Source organism: Rhinatrema bivittatum, chromosome 4 (genome assembly GCF_901001135.1).
Source record: "Rhinatrema bivittatum chromosome 4, aRhiBiv1.1, whole genome shotgun sequence".
Taxonomy (NCBI): Eukaryota; Metazoa; Chordata; class Amphibia; order Gymnophiona; family Rhinatrematidae; genus Rhinatrema; species Rhinatrema bivittatum.
Window position 1 is genome coordinate 468,915,011 of NC_042618.1, and position 18,881 is coordinate 468,933,891.

Sequence of the window (18,881 nt, forward strand, 5' to 3'; positions counted from 1 at the left end):
TCATCATTTGTCTATCTTTTATCAAGTCCATATGCTCTGGGGTTTAAGTTAAATTGTGTTAATGTATAGCCATGTTTTTAATTCACTTTTAAATTTCTATCTGGTAGCATTCGAAGAGGTCCCAGAGCTTTGGACCTGCTATGGAGAATGAGGGAAGAAAGGAGAGATGGGGAGGACAGCAATAGGAGGGAGAGGAGAGTGGTAGGAAGAGATGGGAGGGGGAGGTGAGAGCTGCGAAGGTGGCAGTTGGCAATAAAGGAGAAGGGTGGGGGGGGAGGGAGGGTGTAGAAGTGTAGAAGAAGAGACCAGAGATGAGATGAGAGGGGAAGTGTGAAGAGGCAAAGGATGGGGAGGAAGAAGAAGGTGAGAGGTAGCAGGGAGGTTGAGAAAGGGTTGGGAGGGAGAGCCTGCGTCGCAGTTACCCTCAGTGGTGTGCAGTCAGGGCTTTCAAGGGGTTCAGTGAACCCCCAGCCCATAGGCACTGCTTCAGGGTGGCAAGTGCCACCCCATTTTACACATCAGATTGGGTAAGGATAAACCAAACCCTGTCCATTTGGATCAGTGGCAACTCACTTCCCTATACCCCCCCCCCCCAAAAAAAAAAAGCTGACAGGAGTAGTCACTTTTAATCAAACGTCTTCTCCTGCTGCAGCAGGACCATTCGAGTTCTTACCGTGAAAACCGGCCCTGCAGCAGCAGGAGATGACGACATTCGATTAAAAACGATTCCTGCTACCATCCATCCCCGACCTGGCAGGCCAGAGTCTACCTAGCAGCAGCAGAAAAGAGAAAGCGACCTGACGGGTGCCTCAGAGCCCATGCTGTGGCAGGCAGAGAATGGGAGGACCGAGGAGCCACCAGTGAACCCCATCCACTTGTGGCTGAAGAAGAGGCCCAGGACCTGAGAGTGCGTATGAGAGGATAAAGTTAGTTCAGCCTCCCCCCTCCAATCCCAGGGTGGTTGGAAATCCAAAAATCCAAGGAATGGAAATGTTTTAATCCTTATTAGATTCTTTAGTGGATGTTATTTGATATGTCTTCCAGCCATCGTCTTAAAACCGCTTCAGATGGTGCAGAACTCCGCAGCTAGGCTCCTCACTAATACTAAAAGGAGGGAACACATCTCCCCCATTCTTCAGAGCCTACACTGGCTTCCAGTCAAATCCAGTATCTTATTCAAGGTACTCTCGATAATCCATAAAGCTATCCACAATCTCACTGTCCTCAATTACCTCCACTCCGCTAAAACTACATACCTCCTCCAGACCTATTAGGAGTGCCTACCACGATACCCTATTCGCTCCCCAAGCTAAAACCACAATCAGAAAACGCGCCATCTCGACAGCTGGCCCACACCACTGGAACGCGCTACCCCACCAGCTTAGAGGAGAATCCTGCCTTTCAGGATATTTAACTCACCTTCTACACAACTCTACTTTACTTTCTTTTAACTTTATGAGTATTTCAATTTCTCTTGTTTTGGATAAACTTATTATCTAACATGTTTATAGAATCACCCTTGATCTTATAAGTCTACGTTTAGACCAAAGTTTTACACTTCCTGTTAAATTCCTATGATTTAACGCAGTTATCTGTACCACCTTATGGCGAAATTGAAGTTAAATGTAAACCGGTATGATTTGCATCTCTACAGGAACGTCGGTATAGAAAAAATAAAAAATAAAAAATAAATGTCTGATGTTTTGAAATACAAAATACTTGCAGAAATGTCCTTCACTCAAATCTCTAGGAAAACAGATCTCTCCTGAATAAATACCGTACATTAATTATCAAAGGTCACTTTCAGAAGGAATTGTTCCAGCTGGGTGTAAACAAGCGGTGATAAAGCCTATTATGAAAAATAAAACTGGTAGAATTGACAATTGGAATAATTATCATCCAACATCTGGTTTGTCATTCCTCAAAATTCTTGAAAAAAAGGTGTGCTACCTCAATTGGAAGACCAAGATATTCTCTCTCCAAATCAATTTGGATTTAGGAAGCAACATTCTACTGAGACTCTACTTTCCCTAATGGATCCTGTTCTACGAGGTTTCTGATCTTAATTGATCTAACAGTAACAGCAGCCTTTGAGACTGTGGATCACACCCTGCTATATAATCAGCTGATCGACATCAGGATCAATGGTAGTGATCTCAGATGGTTTTCCACTTTTCTAGCTAATAAGTGATTTCCTAATTTAACTTGAAATGATCTGACATTTTTGATATTGAAACAGGTGTCCCTCAAGGTTCATCCCTTTCGGCTACTCTAGTTTACATACAGGAAGCATATAAAATGTTGAATACTGGCAAGTTTAGGGATTTCTCTCTTTGTATGTTGATGACAGTTCTACAAACCACTTTAAATCTTTTGAACATACAGACTTGATACTATCAACCAATATGAAAGCTATTCAGCAAGTCCTGACCCATCTTAAACTTACATTAAATCCCAACAAGACTGAAATCACATAGCTGAACAGAAACTGCTCCATGGATAAACCTTTGAGGCTGGATATGGGTAACTTTTAAATCACCCCCTCAAACCAAGTGCGTTATTTAGGGATTCAGTCAGATGAAAAACATAAATTAATTAATATAGGTTACGCTAAATTGTGTATACTAAGGCGGTTGAAACTTATCCTCAAGATTTTTACAGTATTCAAACCCTTTTCCCCAAACTTACATTACTGTAGCCCGCTATTACTTGGACTTGCTGCATTTAGCTTAAAAACGTTAGTTATTACAAAACGCTTCTGCCAGATTTCTATTAGGAACTAGGAAATTTGACCACATTGTATTGGTGACCAGTGCAGTGAAACCAATCTCAGATTTATTACAAAGTACTCACATTAATATTCAAAATTATTAATTCAAGTAACACTGAACTGATTGGTGCGATGTGTCATCTACATACACCTCAGCGAACATTAAGATCACAAAATAAAAGGGCTGTTGACTGTTCCTACAGTAAGGAACACACACTTGACCCAAATAAAATCGTGTGTTCTCCATAGCAGGCCCTAAACTCTGGAATTCACTACCTGAGACACCACGTTTGAAACCAGATAGAAAAAGATTGAACTAAAAACATGGCTCTTTAAAATGCCTAACACCTTACTTAAAATCAAGATACTAACAGAACCACGGTATGAAGAATAATAAGATATCAATTTGAATCTTGAGGAATTAACTAACGAGAGAGTGAGGCAATTACATGACTAAAAAATGACGCAAGCTCTTTGAATTGGAAGCATAGAGGATTACTAATCTACTGATTATCATGTAATTAGTTCACAATGTACTACTATTATATATTAGCTGTAAGATACCTTCGCTGTAGCAAGTGCACATGTTAGTGACTTGTACTAGAATACTACATCTGATATATGTCAAATTTGTTTGAAATATTATGAATGTCACTTTGTAAACTACTGTGATCTTGATTTGGAACAACGGTATATAAAATTTTTAAATAAAGATTGTATTGGTGTTTTGGGAAATTTATAAACATTTTTATGAGATTTTAATTATCGATGTTCTATTCAGTTTTGAAATTTTTTTTTTATTAGTATAGTTTTACTATTATGATTGTTTTATATTTCTTGATTTTGTTGGTTCCTTATTCTGGACTTAAGTGTGTGTGCTGTTATGTGTGACAGATGAAAAATCCTATGTATAGTTTCTATGTAGGTGTCTAGAGCAGACTGTCTTGCTCTGCTTTCAAAAGGAGGTGTACTGGTATTCTAGGGCTTGATGTAATTTTTAATGCTGCTCCTTCCTGGGTAGGGTTGTAGCTTTTTTTGAGTAATGAGAGTTACCCTTATTTTAATATGGAAGAATTGTCTCTTGGGATAAACTGTGTGCTTGGCAAGTTGTGATTAGCTTTTATTGGATTTATGTAAGTATTATCCAAAAATACTGTACGTGATCTATTAAACACAGTATAGGAGCAACCTTTAGATGTGACTGTCTGCTTTGACATCTGAAAAAGAGATGTAGTTTTAAAAGTTTTTGTACAATATATTTAGGTACATGTATTTTTAGACATCCTGGGGTTTTTTCTGGTTTTCCAAAAGGGTGGTATATTGGTTTTTTTTAGAGCCTTTTCATACTGTTGCCTTTTCATAGGTAGGGGGTATTACTGTTTGAATTCTCCCCCACCCAAAAGAAAAAAAGGTCTACTCTCAGACATAAATACAGACAAATTCACTCTCAGGTGCCAGCAGAATATCTCACTCATGAAAAGCAGACAGACCCTCAGCAACTAAAACAATAAAAGGACCATAAAGTAGAAATAAAAACATGCACTCAAAATCTGGAAGTCACAAGCCAGGCTATTATGCGTGGAAAAATAGAAAAATAGAAAGGGTCCATCAAGCCCAGCATCCTGTTTCCAACAGTGGCTAATCCAGGCTACAAGTACCTGGTAAGTACCCAAAAACTAAGTCTATTCCATGTTACCATTGCTAATGGCAGTGGTTATTCTCTAAGTGAACTTAATAGCAGGTAATGGACTTCTCCTCCAAGAACTTATCCAATCCTTTTTTAAACACAGCTATACTAACTGCACTAACCACATCCTCTGGCAACAAATTCCAGAGTTTAATTGTGCATTGAGTAAAAAAGAACTCTCTCAGATTAGTTTTAAATGTGCCCCATGCTAACTTCATGGAGTGCCCCCTAGTCTATTATCCAAAAGAGTAAATAACCGATTCACATCTACCCATTCTAGACCTCTCATGATTTTAAACACCTCTATCATATCCCCCCTCAGTCGTCTCTTCTCCAAGCTGAAAAGTCCTAACCTCTTTAGTCTTTCCTCATAGGGGAGCTGTTCCATCCCCTTTATCATTTTGGTTGACCTTCTCTGTACCTTCTCCATCGCAATTATATCTTTTTTGAGATGCGGCGACCAGAATTGTACACAGTATTCAAGGTGGGATCTCACCATGGAGCGATACAGAGGCATTATGACATTTTCCATTTTATTTACCATTCCCTTCCTAATAATTCCCAACATTCTGTTTGCTTTTTTGACTGCCGCAGCACACTGAACCGACTATTTCAATGTGTTATCCACTATGATGCCTAGATCTCTTTCTTGGGTTAAAGCACTTAATATGGAACCCAACATTGTGTAATTATAGCATGGGTTATTTTTCCCTATATGCATCACCTTGCACTTATCCACATTAAATTTCATCTGCCATGTTGATGCCCAATTTTCCAGTCTCACAAGGTCTTCTTGCAATTTATCACAATCTGCTTGTGATTTAACTACTCTGAACAATTTTGTATCATCTGCAAATTTGATTCTCACTCGTCGTATTTCTTTCCAGATCATTTATAAATATATTGAAAAGTAAGGGTCCCAATACAGATCCCTGAGGCAGTCCACTGCCCACTCCCTTCCACTGAGAAAATTGTCCATTTAATCCTACTCTCAGTTTCCTGTCTTTTAGCCAGTTTGCAATCCATGAAAGGACATCGCCACCTATCCCATGACTTTTTACTTTTCCTAGAAGCCTCTCATGAGGAACTTTGTCAAACGCCTTCTGAAAATCCAAGTATACTACATCTACCGGTTCAACTTTATCCACGTTTATTAACTTCTTCGCAGGGTACAGCACCGCCTATTAACAGGGGAGAGACACAGACAAAATACAGGAACTCCTAGCCATGGGACTAACCTGCCCACTCTCAAGCCTGCACTGCAATCTTACCCACTGATCTGTGGAAATCACAGATGAGAATTTCCTGCATACACAACTGGCCTCTAATAACCACATGACTGGACCAGCTTCATTACTGACCAGAGTCGGCAGCATTGTGGGAGACATCAGAAGCGTTAATTGACTGTATTCAGTGTATTTACAAAGTCTCAGAAGATGGGTCAACTGCTGGGGTGGTGCCAATACAAATGAGGATGGGGAAATAATCTAACTCCCCTCCTTCAGCTGAAGCTTGAGGGCCACCATAAGTGGCTGTTTATTAAGTCATCTACTTACAAACCTTGTGCCTTTGCCCCAGGCTTTTATTGACAAATGCACAAGTAATGCAAATTTAAAGAGGAAAAATACAAAACACGTGACCCAGAAAAGTTACACATACTTGGAGATGCTGTGGAACATGGTTCCTAACCAAAATCAATCCAACTTGACTCATGCAGATTGCCATTGCTGGGAATTTTACAACAACATCTAGCAGTTTGAAAATAAGGAAGCTCTTACCAGTATTAAAGTGACTTACCGCAATCTGGCCATTAACATTCCTAGCCTTTGCTGCAGCATCAGGATGTTAGGCATACTTCAAAATCTCATACTGCCTCCGCACACCAGCAGTCAAACCTAAGAAATGCAAAACATGCATCAGAAATAGGAATGAAAGCCTCAGGGCCAAGCACAAGCTTTATACCTCAATGGCCTCATGCCTCCAAAGTATTAATGCACAGGAGGCAAAACTGATTTCAAATGGAAAAAAAAGGCTCTGGAATGAGGGCTCATGGGACGAGGGTGAAAGTAAGTAGACTCAGGCGTAAACTAAGGAACTATTTCTTTACAGAAAATGTGGGTGGATGCATGGAAAAGTCGCCCTGCGGAGGTGGTGGAGACAAGAACAGTAACTTAATTCAAGAAAGCCTGGGCTAAGACACAAGGAATCTCTGAAGGAGTGGTAGGGATTGTAAAGTAGAGTAGGTGCAGATGGGCCGTATGCTCTACCATCACATTTCTAAGTTTCTGTCACAATTCTGCATGTTTACTCAAGAACATCACTAGGCACAACATTACTTTCATAAAAAATATAGCCCAAACCTTTTGAGAAAAAAAAAATAAGAAAGCAATTTAATTTAGCAATTACAGGGCAGAATTTCTGCCTGGACTGCACTGCAGGTTTACGGTGGACTTAGCAGTCAGTTTGTACTGGTGAAACCGCTGCCTGGCAGGGCAATCACATGCAGCGTAGCACTTGAGAAAACCCCATCACCGCAGAAGAGCAGAATGATGTACACAGGGAACCACCACACAGGTAAAGCATGTCGAAGGCAGCTTTTAACCTGCGAGGGCATAAATGACCTCATTAGCTGCTGATCTGTCAACTTGCTTAAAACTTTACTGGCTAGTGGCTCACTCTATTACTCTCCCTTTTCACGTAAAAGAGTAAAAAGAAAGTGAAAGTCAAACAGCACCAAGAAGAGAAATGAATAAACTAACCCAGATGCCAAACAGAAATATCATCTGCATCGCCTTGGTCACAGTTTAACATTTGCAGGTTATCACACTGATGAAACCTGTACAATTAAGCCCAAGGGCCTACGATCCCTGACCAAAGTGGCAAACACACACACACACACCTACACATGTGCAAATAGGACAAGCAAGCTGTGCATCCCGAGAGCTTGCACACCCTGCGCGTGAATCAGCTGGTGGCTAAGGGAGAGGCAGCGAGGGCACCTTCCTCACAGCATCTGGAGCGCTGCCAAGTCCCGATGAAAGGAAAAACTTAAGCTACTTCATTTTGAGATAGACTGTCCTTAAAAGAAGCAGAGGCAGGGAGGGAGCCTTTTCTCCTCCTAAATTTCACTTAATGCAGGTGATGGAATCAACTGCAGCACATGAAGTCTGTTTGCTTTTCAACGCTGACTGGGCAACACTTTGTTCTGTTCTTGGTCACTGGGGTCCGAGATACACTTTTCATCATCCTGCTCCCCAGAACTGCAATAGGCTTTTGCAACAATACAGGAAGGGGACTGCTCCTTACCAGGTTCAACCCCCTAAGACCCGTATACCCGCAAATCCTTTCCCCCTCTTTCTCCACAATCCATTAATCTGTAATTTCCTCCCACTTCCCCTTCAGTCAGTCCCCCTTTCCTCAATTCTCACTCTTCCCCCCTCATACGGCCAGGATTCCTATCTCTGAAAATGTGCCACCTGACCATCCCTATCCTGCCACACACCTGCTGGCCCAAGATCAAAACTACTCGCTCTCACCCCTCTCCCTCTCGCAAATCTCTTGTGCCCATCATGATCACGCCCCTCACCCAATTCCTAGGCCTAACCTCTCTAGCCATATCTTTATTTAATGCACAATCTATCCTTAAAAAAAAGCTCCCATCCTCTACGACCTTCTCACAGATGACAACCCTGACATATGTGCCATTACTGAATCATGGCTAAAAAACACAGATCATGTTTTCATCAATCAGGTCCCCTTAAAGACCTACGACATCTTTAATATCCCACGACATAAGAAAAGAGGGGAAGGGTTACTCCTTGCCGCTAAAAAACACCTTAATCTCAAACTCCATCCCTCACATCCACCCCCTAGACTAGAAATCGGGCTCTTCAAATCTAAGGCCCTGCAAATCTGCCTCATCTATGCTCCCCCAGGTCTAATTGAACAAGACCCTTCCCCCATCATAGAATAAATAACAGACAACATCAAACCTGACACACCTGCAGTCATCCTCGGAGATTTCAACCTCCATGTGGAGGTCAACCCCATCACACCTGCCTGTGAAACCCTCCTGATCACCCTCCAGGCCCTAAGCTTCTGACAGCTCATCAGCTCACCCACACATAAAGCAGGTCACACCCTTGACCTCCTCTTCATCAAGACTCACATCACATCACCCAGGATCCCCTCCGCCACCCCCATACTGTGGTCCGTCCACTTCATTATTAATGCCCACCTTACCACCAACTACCTGCCCACTATCTCCCATTCACAGAGTAAGACCAATGCCTCCAGTAAGACCATTGCTTTCCGTAAGTTCTGTTCATCGGAGGATCTCACCATCGCCTTTGACAATGCAGACAAGAACCTGGACCTCACTAGCCCAGACACAGCCCTGCAATCCTAGAATAATATCACCACCAAGATAGCCGACGAACTCTGCCCACTAATACACAAAAAAATACTTCTGTCGACTACTGACAAAAAACCATGGTACACTAACGAACTCAAAATGATCAAACAAGACCTTAGATCGAAAGAGCGCCATCTGGCGCAAACAACCTTCGACCACACACAAGACAACATACAAACACACGCTGCACAATTACCGGCAAGCCACCATCCAAGCCAAAAAGGATGTCTACACAGCCAAAATACACAACTACCAATTCAACTCTAATGTTCTTTTCTCATATGTTGCTGAGCTCACTAAGCCCTCCCTCCCCAACTCCCAGGAAGAAAACTCCAATGAGAAATGTGTTGAACTTGCTAAATATTTCCAGAATAAAATTGACAATATTCTCCTTCGATTCACCACCAAGCCTTCATCCACCTCTCCCCTACCTACTAGAGCCAATGGAATCACCTTTCACTCCTTCGACAATACTTCTACTCTGGAGATAGAATCTGTACTAAAAAAAAGATGAAACCTGCATCCCACAATGCTGACACCATCCCCTCTAAAACTCTCCTCTCCATACCCACTTCCATGTCTAAACTCCTTGCGGACCTAATCAACTGTTCACTTACATTTGCAAAGTCCCAGACCACCCGAAACTTGCCATCGTCAAGCCCCTCCTTAAAAAACCCACCTTAGATGCCAACGACCCTTCCAACTACCGGCCTATATCCAACCTGCCTTTTGTATCCAAAATCCTTGAAAAGGTAGTCAATGCACAACTCTCTGAATACCTTGAAGACCATAACATCTTGCACCCATTTCACTTTGACTTCTGTAAAGGTCGTAACACGGAAAACCTCCTTCTAGCAATCACTAATACAATTCACATAGGCTTGGACCAAGGAAACTCATATCTACTCGCCATACTAGATATTTCAGCACCTGCTGTCAGAAATTGGCATCTCCGGCACAGTACTCGCTTGGTTCACCTCCTTCCTCACCCACAGAGAATACCTAGTTAAAATTGACCACTCAGTCCCCTCACATCCCCCTCATGCAAAGTGTTCCCCAAGGATCCTCCCTATCCTCCACCCTTTTTAACATCTATCTCCTCCCCCTCTGCCACCTACTCTCTGACCTAGGGCTCAACTTCTTATACGCGGATGATGTGCAGATCCTCATCCCCATTCAAAAAGCCCTCAAAGACACTCTGCATTTCTGGGACTCCTGCTTAGCCTCCATCAACATCCTCTTAGCCAACCTCCAGCTTGCACTTAATGCAACAAAAACAGAAATCCTCCTCACATCTAACAATCCTGAACTCACATCTGAAGCCTCATCCAAATTTCCTACCCCTTCCCATCCCCCCTTGCCACACCCTCTTGCCATCTGTAAGAGACCTAGGTGTCGTATTAGACCAATACCTTAATTTTAAACCCCATATCAAAGCACTACTAAAAGGGGGTTTCTTTAAACTACACATTCTCAAAAAACTGAAACCCCTCCTCCACGCACAAGACTTCCGTCTAGTTTTGCAGTCCACCATCCTATCTAAATTGGACTACTGCAACTCCTTCCTTCTAGGCCTCCCTTACTCTTCTATCAAACCCTTACAAATCCTGAGAACTCCATTGCAAGAATCATCACTGACACTCGCAAAAGAGAACACATCACCCCAGTTCTAAAAGACCTGCACTGGCTTCCCATTCCTTTCCGTATAAAATACAAAACCCTCACCATCCTTCATAATGTGCTATACAAAAACAACTCTGCATGGCTCAAGGAAATGCCACGTTTCCGTGCCTCCAATCGTCCTTCTAGAGCCACCTTTGCTGGCACCCTCCACACCCCACCCCTCAAAACTGCACACCTCTCCCTCACCAGAGAAAGAGCATTTACCATCGCTGGCCCCATCCTATGAAATTCACTCCCCATCTCTCTCCGCCTTGAACCCTCTTTACCCAACTTCAATAAAGGCATCAAAACATGGCTCTTCCTGCAGGCCTACCCTGATGCCAATCAAACCTAAACTTTCTTGCTCCCTCCCTACCGCGTCTTGCTATATCACCCTCCTTACAATGATAAACACCCTTTCGCTTGGGCTACCTGATTCAGCTGCACCTCATAGGCCCAAAAGCAGGACAAAAATGAACACAATATTTAACAAAAAGCATAGATGGCACTATGGGATAGATAGATATCTATTAGGAAAAACTTCAAAGGAAGAGTCTATTCTGAGCACACCTTGCATTCAGAGAAGCTGCTCATCACTGGAAGCCAAACACCCAGTCTCCTAAAACAGAGGACATCAAGCCAAAGGACCATCAAGCCCAGTATCCTGTTTGCAACAGTGGCCAAGCCAGGTCACAAGTACCTGGGCAGGATCCCAGGGGTAGATTCCAAGCTGCTTATCCCAAAAAATAAGTAGTGGATTTCTGCAACTCCACCTTAATAGTGGTTAATGGACTATTCCTCCAGTAACCTGTCCAAACCTTTTTTTAAATGCAGCTACATAATAGCTTTCATCACATCCTCTGGCAATGAATTCCAAAGCTTAATTGTGTGTTGAGTAAAAAAATATTTCCTCTTATTAGTTTTAAATGTATTACCCAGTAACTTCATTGTGTGTCCCCTGGTCTTTGTATTTTTCGATAAAGTAAACAACTGATTAACATTTACTCGTATCATTCTACTTATTTTATAGACCTCTATCATATCTCCCTACAGTCGTCTGTTCTCCAAGCTAGATTCATAACTAGAGATGTGCACTGATTTTTTTTTATGTTCTTTTCATTTCAGGTTATCTGTTTAATTTTGTTTTTAAAATGGTTCAGGGCACTTAGTGCACACATCCTGTTAATGCGCACTAAGTCCCATTATTGCGCACTAATTCAAAATACTAATTTTATGAAATTTCAACATTTTATTGTTTCGGGACACTCCCAAAATGAGACGAAATAGACAATGGCAACAAAATTGTCTATTTCCTCTGTTGTAATGTAATTTTCGCTTTCAGAGTTAACTGGTTTCACCCCCCTAGTCTATTGTAAACCAGTACGATAGGACCTGGTCTTGAGCATCGGTATATTAAAAGAATTTAAATAAATAAATAAAACGAATGCACATCTCTAGTCCTAACCTCTTTAGCCTTTCTTTATAGGGGAAAGGTTCTATCCCCTTTATCATTTTGGTTGCAAGTCTCTGTACCTTTTCTAATTCTGCTACATCTTTCCTGAGATGTGGTGACCAGAACTGCACACAATACTCAAGATGAGGTTGCACCAGATTCTTTTTTTTTTCTGCTATTTCTGCTTTTAAATAGGTTGCTTAAACAATTTTTTGTATTTGTCTCATCCACTTTGAAAACCAAAGGTTACCTTAAAAAGATCTCCTTGTACGTAGCTAGCTGCTTGCTCTTTTACTGAGATTACTGTTATCCTCCAAAGTGATTCTAGACAGGACCAACGAAGCACATAAACCCGAAGCGCATAACACTGAAAGCGAAAATTACATTACAACAGAAGAAATAGACAATTTTGTTGCCATTGTCTATTTTATGCGCTTCGTTGAGGGAGGAGGAATAGCCTAGTGGTTAGAGCAGTGAGCTACGAACCAGGAGACCAGGGTTCGAGTCCTGCTGTTGCTCCTTGTGACCTTGGGCAAGTCACTTTACCCTCCATTGCCTCAGGTACAAAAACTTAGATTGTAAGCCCTCTGGGGATAGAGAAATACCTGCAGTACCTGAATGTAAACCGGTGTGATCTCAATTGAGATCGAATGTCGGTATATAAAAAATAATAAATAAACCGCCTTTACAGAAACTTTACTATGACATCAACCATCAGACACGGTATAAAACAAGTCCCTGAATCACTCCATAACTGCTAGATAAATATTCACAGGGGAGAAAATCAGCATCTCTAAAAGAAGGAGCTAGGTGAAGCTTAGTTTGCAGAATACCATAACCAGGCCTGGAAAACCCCTAGGCATCAGGTTGCCTAAAAGTTGGTGGCTGGCACCAGCCTGTAAGCTAATGCTGTAGCCAGACCAGGTCTGAGGTGACCTTCCACCACAGCCAGGCTGAGGAGGAAAGACCATATCAGGTACAAAAAGGATGGGAAGAAAAGGAAAAGATGGTGAAAGAAGGGTAGAGCAAAGAATCAAAAGCAGGGCAGAAAAAAAAAAAAAAAAGAAAGAAAAACAAGTACAAAAAACCCCCAACAACTCAAAACATGGACAAGAAAAGTGAGGCTGGCACACAAGTTCTCCAAATAAGTTTCCACTCCTTGCCATATCAGAGGAAGGAGTCAGCTGGGTGGTGGCACAGATAAAAATCAAGAGAAAAAAATGAAGGGAGCAATAGCACAAGGAAAGTAACAAAAGCTCAGACAGCAAAGAAACTGTGGGGTCAATACAATAAGAAGCACGGTGAAAATAGGTGCTCATGTTGAGTGCCGTTTTCCTAATGCACATGCAGCCACATCCCCTGGCGCCCGATGCAGTATTTAAATGAAGGGCTGCGTAAAGACAGACTCGCTGGGGGAGAATTGTGCCTCCCTAGCCCTCAAAATGCATTGGGCACCCACAATTACAATGGGTGCCCAATATAAGCATACATTGTTATCCTACTTCTTCTGGCTGATTTTGCTATGGGCATCCAAATTGTGCATCTAAAAGAATTTTTTATTTTTTAAAATCAAGCCAATATAAATTTATTTTTCAACATCGCAAGCAGTAAATTTAAGTGCCACAACGATACTAAGTAGGAGGAACCACAGGACACCATATTTTTTTAAACTTCTCATGAGCCCTTGAGTCGCAGATTGACTTCACGCCACCTCTGGAACCAGAGTTAAATTTGCTGTGTTAAATATGTGTTGGGCGCCCAGTGATTTTCTACATCAGATGATAATAGCCATACCTCATCTAATGGAATTTACATGTGATGGGTGCAATCAGTTACGCATTTGTTTGGGTGCACATTTTGGATGCACTAGTCTCCTTATTGCATGGGTTGCCAGTCTAGCACGTCCAAAACACACATCCAATCATGTGCAAACCTGGGCACATTTAATTGTATCTGCCCCTGTAAAAGATAAAGACTAGGAAGATACATCACAAAAAAAAAAAAAAAAAAGACCAAATGAAAAATGAAAAACTTTCAAACAGGTCAGTTGCTACAGAAGAGATAAAGTCAGTATGTAAGACAAAACATCTCCGATGAGTGAGATCTGCAAAAGGCTGCTTCCTATAACTCATTTTTATAATGTTACTAGATACACGCAGCAATGTACAGATACACGAGATGGTTCCTACTCCATAAAATCTTCCAGGCACGCATCCAAGTCAAAGAGGCATCAGAAATTGTAAGTAATACAGAAAACAGTTAAAATCTAGAACAGCCAGTGTTTAAGATTCAAAAGCTGCCTCAACATAGCCAGAGAGCACATAATGCACCTACTCAGGAAGTTTATTTCACGCATGCAATGCCACAAAGTGGAAAGGGCAGAGAGGTGGTACTGGAGGAAAAGAGCACGGATGAAAGCAACTCATTGCAATGAGGGGTGTAGGAGAAGGTAAGAGATGCTACACAGTGAATTCACTTGCAGGTGAGGAGAAGCTTGAGCTGTGTGTGGAAATGGATGGGGAGCCAATAGAATGGCTTGAGAAAAAGGGGAGGTAGTCACATGGTCCTAATGAAACAGGGTGATTTCTTTCATAGCTGAGTTTTGAACAGACTGTATTGGGGATAGAGGGTTCAAAGGGAGAATGATGAGAAGCAAGCTGCAGTGGTCAAAGCAGGAGATGAGAGAGTGTATAAGGGTTCTATAGTGTGCTCAGGATGGATTTTGGTGATGTTATGGAGAAATAAGTCACTACCAAGTATTAATAGTGTTTATAGAAGTTGAGGGCACTGCAGAAGAACATCTTCCAGAACTTAAACAAGGAGATGTGTGAAAGTTTCCTTCTTTGGTACAGAAATTTGTACATGGTTTTATGACAATGTTCATTATGTGAATTTCTGTGTACTAAGGATAGTATTAAACGGATATTTTTTTTCTCTATAGGGAACCTAGAAAATAAGTGAAGTCTTCAATGACTTAATGTGCTGTGCCCTCCCTGAGATAACTGAACAGGCCAGTTCCACTATCGGAAATGAATAGAAAGAGGGATATGTAGTGCTAGCGACATCACTGGGCACTCCACCTGTGGCACAATTTTGAATGAAGTTGGATGAACAGTTCAAAATGTATTAGGAAGGGTACAGACAAACAGGGCAATTTCCCTATATAAACAAGACTAAAAACGGATAATTTGAACTGGCAGATAGCAGTAATTTTGCTTGTCGTGCACAGCATGGAAGCAGAATTGTTGGTTCATTCCACCTAAATCCTTTATACTTTCTTGCTTGATGAAGTTTATACACATAACTTGCTGCATTTTGGAACACTAAATAAAGGGTGTAATATGCAAAGTCACAAGTTTCCTGCATGTGTTGAGCCAACAGGTGCCAGCGGTCATACCTGCTCTTGGAATAAGACGCTTACAGCCTGAATTCACCTAGGTCCCGAAATAATAAAGGTGCACTCCGCTGGGCACACGTTAACACTCGGACACGGCTCCTAACTCATGCTTTGTGCAGGGCCACTTCTACTCAGGGGCCAAAGGGCTAGTTGCACTGCAGGCGAAAGCGGCCGGCCGCCTGGACGTGCTGGTATCCTGTGATCGCCACCCCCCAAACCCCAGGCAGCGGCTACAACCCCGAGACACGGGCCTCAGGCCCCGGCCGCACCTGTTCTCGATCTCCGCCACATCCGCGGCCTCCGCTTTCACCGTGACATCCGCCGCCGCGGGCGCCGGGCCCGGAGACGCCGACACCCAGCCTGCCCTCGCCCGGACAAAAGACGCAGGATGTGGAGCGGGGGGGAGGGCTGCTACTGCTTCCGTCACAGGGCAACCCTGCGGGTCCTTCCTCGCTTCCAGGCGCTCTGCGGGTGACTAGAGCGGTGCCTGACAGAGGAGGAGGGTGAAACGTCTTCCCGCCTGCGGGACGAACTTTTTTCAAAAGGTTGGGTGAGCGCCGAGAGACGCCGCCGTGATTCTTCCTTCCCCGCCCGCAGCGCGCCTGGACCGTTTCCCCATCTCCTTCTTTTACTTTAGCAGCGCCCCGAGCGGCGGCGGCGTCGGGAGGCGGGGGGGGGGGGGCAGGACCGCAGCGTGGGCTGGAGAAGGCGGGGCGAGGGGGGGCTGCGCAGGCGCAGCTCGGTCCCAATCGGGTTCGCTAGGGGTTACGGGAGGGCGGCCTGTGGGCCGTGCCCGCGGGAGGGAGGGGGGGAAGCGTCTCTGGTAACGGTAAGTGCGCGGAGGAGGGGGAGCCGGGGGCTGCTGGGCCATAAACAATTTTGGAGTGGCTCGGATGAACCCCCCCCCCCCCAATAAAAACACCAAAAAAAACTTCTCAGGGGACAATTTCATGTGGACTAAAAAAAAATGACCATCATCAGCATCACCGTGGCCTTGAGACTATGGTGCATAGTTAGTTATTCGTGGGTGACAGACAGGCTGATCTCATAAGCCTCACTGCCTTCCAAAAAGAAATATATAAAAGTAAACAAATCTTTTGTGAACAAATAATTGCAAACCAATATCTCATTCTGCGTTCAGAGCCCACGGTTCCATTCACTACCAGTGAACGCGCTTGCCAGCAATTGAGCTCCAGTCTTGCTCAATGTTGCAGAAGAGATTCCTCGGATGGTCCTTCTTTTGCATTCTTCCAAAGAGCAAAAGGTCGATGGGGGGAGTGCCAACCAGCTATTGCCAAATTCAGTGTTATGCTTCTGGGTTCTTTTTCTTCAGCTAAAAATATGCTAATATTGGCTCTCCTATGAGTACATTCGATGTGAATCTCTAATCAACTGTTTTTGAAAAGAAAAATGTACAGAATTCTAGGATATCCTGGGCTTCTTTTTGTATAATGGAGTTACTTATCTGTAAGAGCAGTTCAGCAGAGACAGCAGGATGTCAGTCCTCACACATAGGTGACATTATATATACCCCCCAGGGGAATTTTGCATTGTGCAGAATCTGTATTTACCTCACAGCTCGATCCAGTATCGTCCGCTCGAGGATTGCCCGTCTGTAACGTGCTCGTAGCGCACAATTCGGGCGCGCAAGGCAGTTCGGCGATACAGTCTCCAGTTTCACGCGTCCGTATCGCTTCTGAAAACAGACGCATAACCCTTTCCGCACCCGGCATGTAAATGAACGAAAAAGCTGTATAATGAAGGAATTAGCTATTCCCCTGCGATACTGTAACGGGCGCTGATATTATCTCCTCCGTAACCCGCTGTTCTGCCGTGGCCTTAACCTGCTAGTTTACCGCCTCCCCCTAGTAGGAGTTAGTGTAGTGTAGTGTAGGGTAAAAACATTGCTTACCCGCCCTGGTCCCGTCCGGTCTCCTGCAGCCCCGTCCGGACCGGACGGGGCTGCAGGAGACCGGACAGGACCAGGGCAAAAAAAACAAACAAAAAGTAGCAAGGCTCGGGCCTGCTATGGTAAGTGTAAAAAGTGTAAAAAACAAAAAACCTGTGTGTTATATAAAAAAATAAAACAATTTTAAATACCTGTCGGAGGGCCGTGGGTCCAGGCGGCCGGTGGGCGGCGGGCAGCCATCAGCGGCATCCGGTAGTCCCTTCTCCCTTCCTCCCTCCCTCCCCTGCCTGGATGAGCGCCAAAATTGCACGGGCGGGTCGGCAGCGGGGGGGCGGCAGCAGGATCCGGGAGCGGCGGGTAGGCAGCAGCGGGGTCCAGGGGGGCAGCAGCAGCGGGGTCTGGGGGGGGCAGCGGCAGCGGGGTCCGGGGGTGGCAGCGAGATCCGGGGAGCCAGCAGCGGCAGCATGTTCGATCGGGCAGGCAGGTAGGTGGCAAAGTAAAGATGGCCGCCTGCACGGGAAAATCGTGCAATTGGCCGCTGAAGACGTGACGTCACACCCCGTGACGCCAAACGTCGTGACGTCACGTCTTCAGCGGCCAATTGCACGATTTTCCCGTGCAGGCGGCCATCTTTACTTTGCCACCTACCTGCCTGCCCGATCGAACATGCTGCCGCTGCTGGCTCCCCGGATCTCGCTGCCACCCCCGGACCCCGCTGCCCCCCCCGGACCCCGCTGCTGCCTACCCGCCGCTCCCGGATCCTGCTGCCGCCCCCCCCCCCCGCTGCCGACCCGCCCGTGCGATTTTGGCGCTCATCCACGGCCCTCCGACAGGTATTTAAAATTGTTTTATTTTTTTATATAACACACAGGTTTTTTGTTTTTTACACTTTTTACACTTACCATAGCAGGCCCGAGCCTTGCTACTTTTTCGTTTGTTTTTTTTTGCCCTGGTCCCGTCCGGTCTCCTGCAGCCCCGTCCGGTCCGGACGGGGCTGCAGGAGACCGGACGGGACCAGGGCGGGTAAGCAATGTTTTTACCCTACACTACACTACACTAACTCCTACTAGGGGGAGGCGGTAAACTAGCAGGTTAAGGCCGCGGCAGAACAGCGGGTTACGGAGGAGATAATATCAGCGCCCGTTACAGTATCGCAGGGGAATAGCTAATTCCTTCATTATACAGCTTTTTCGTTCATTTACATGCCGGGTGCGGAACGGGTTATGCGTCTGTTTTCAGAAGCGATACGGACGCGTGAAACTGGAGACTGTATCGCCGAATTGCCTTGCGCGCCCGAATTGTGCGCTACGAGCACGTTACAGACGGGCAATCCTCGAGCGGACGATACTGGATCGACCTGTAAGTTTGCTTACTGTAAACTTTTTCCATTGATAGGATGAATTGTACATGATCTGTGGGTGACATCATCCAGCGGCACCGAACGGAGCTCTCTCTCTCCAAAGGGCTGATGCCGTGAAGTACACCCAGCTTAGCGCACAGGTTTACCGTCGGACACGCATTTTGGATGTGCTACAGTAACACCCGATGCAATAAGGGGATTAATGCGTCCAAAATTCCATGTAGAGGAG

General features: G+C 44.4%; 1 protein-coding gene across 2 annotated transcripts in view; it reads right to left on the minus strand.

The window, feature by feature from the left end:
- Window positions 1-16,028, minus strand: part of FRS2 (fibroblast growth factor receptor substrate 2) — a 54,571-nt gene extending 38,543 nt beyond the window's left edge. The window contains exons 1-2 of one of the 2 annotated variants that reach the window (XM_029597213.1): window positions 15,653-16,028; window positions 6,255-6,352 (exon numbers count right to left, since the gene is read on the minus strand). The gene's annotated coding sequence lies outside the window, so the exon portion shown is untranslated. Of the gene's footprint in view, window positions 1-6,254; window positions 6,353-15,383; window positions 15,626-15,652 lie in introns of those variants that run through there. The other variant, XM_029597214.1, reaches the window with a different exon arrangement.
- Window positions 16,029-18,881: the final 2,853 nt, after the last annotated feature.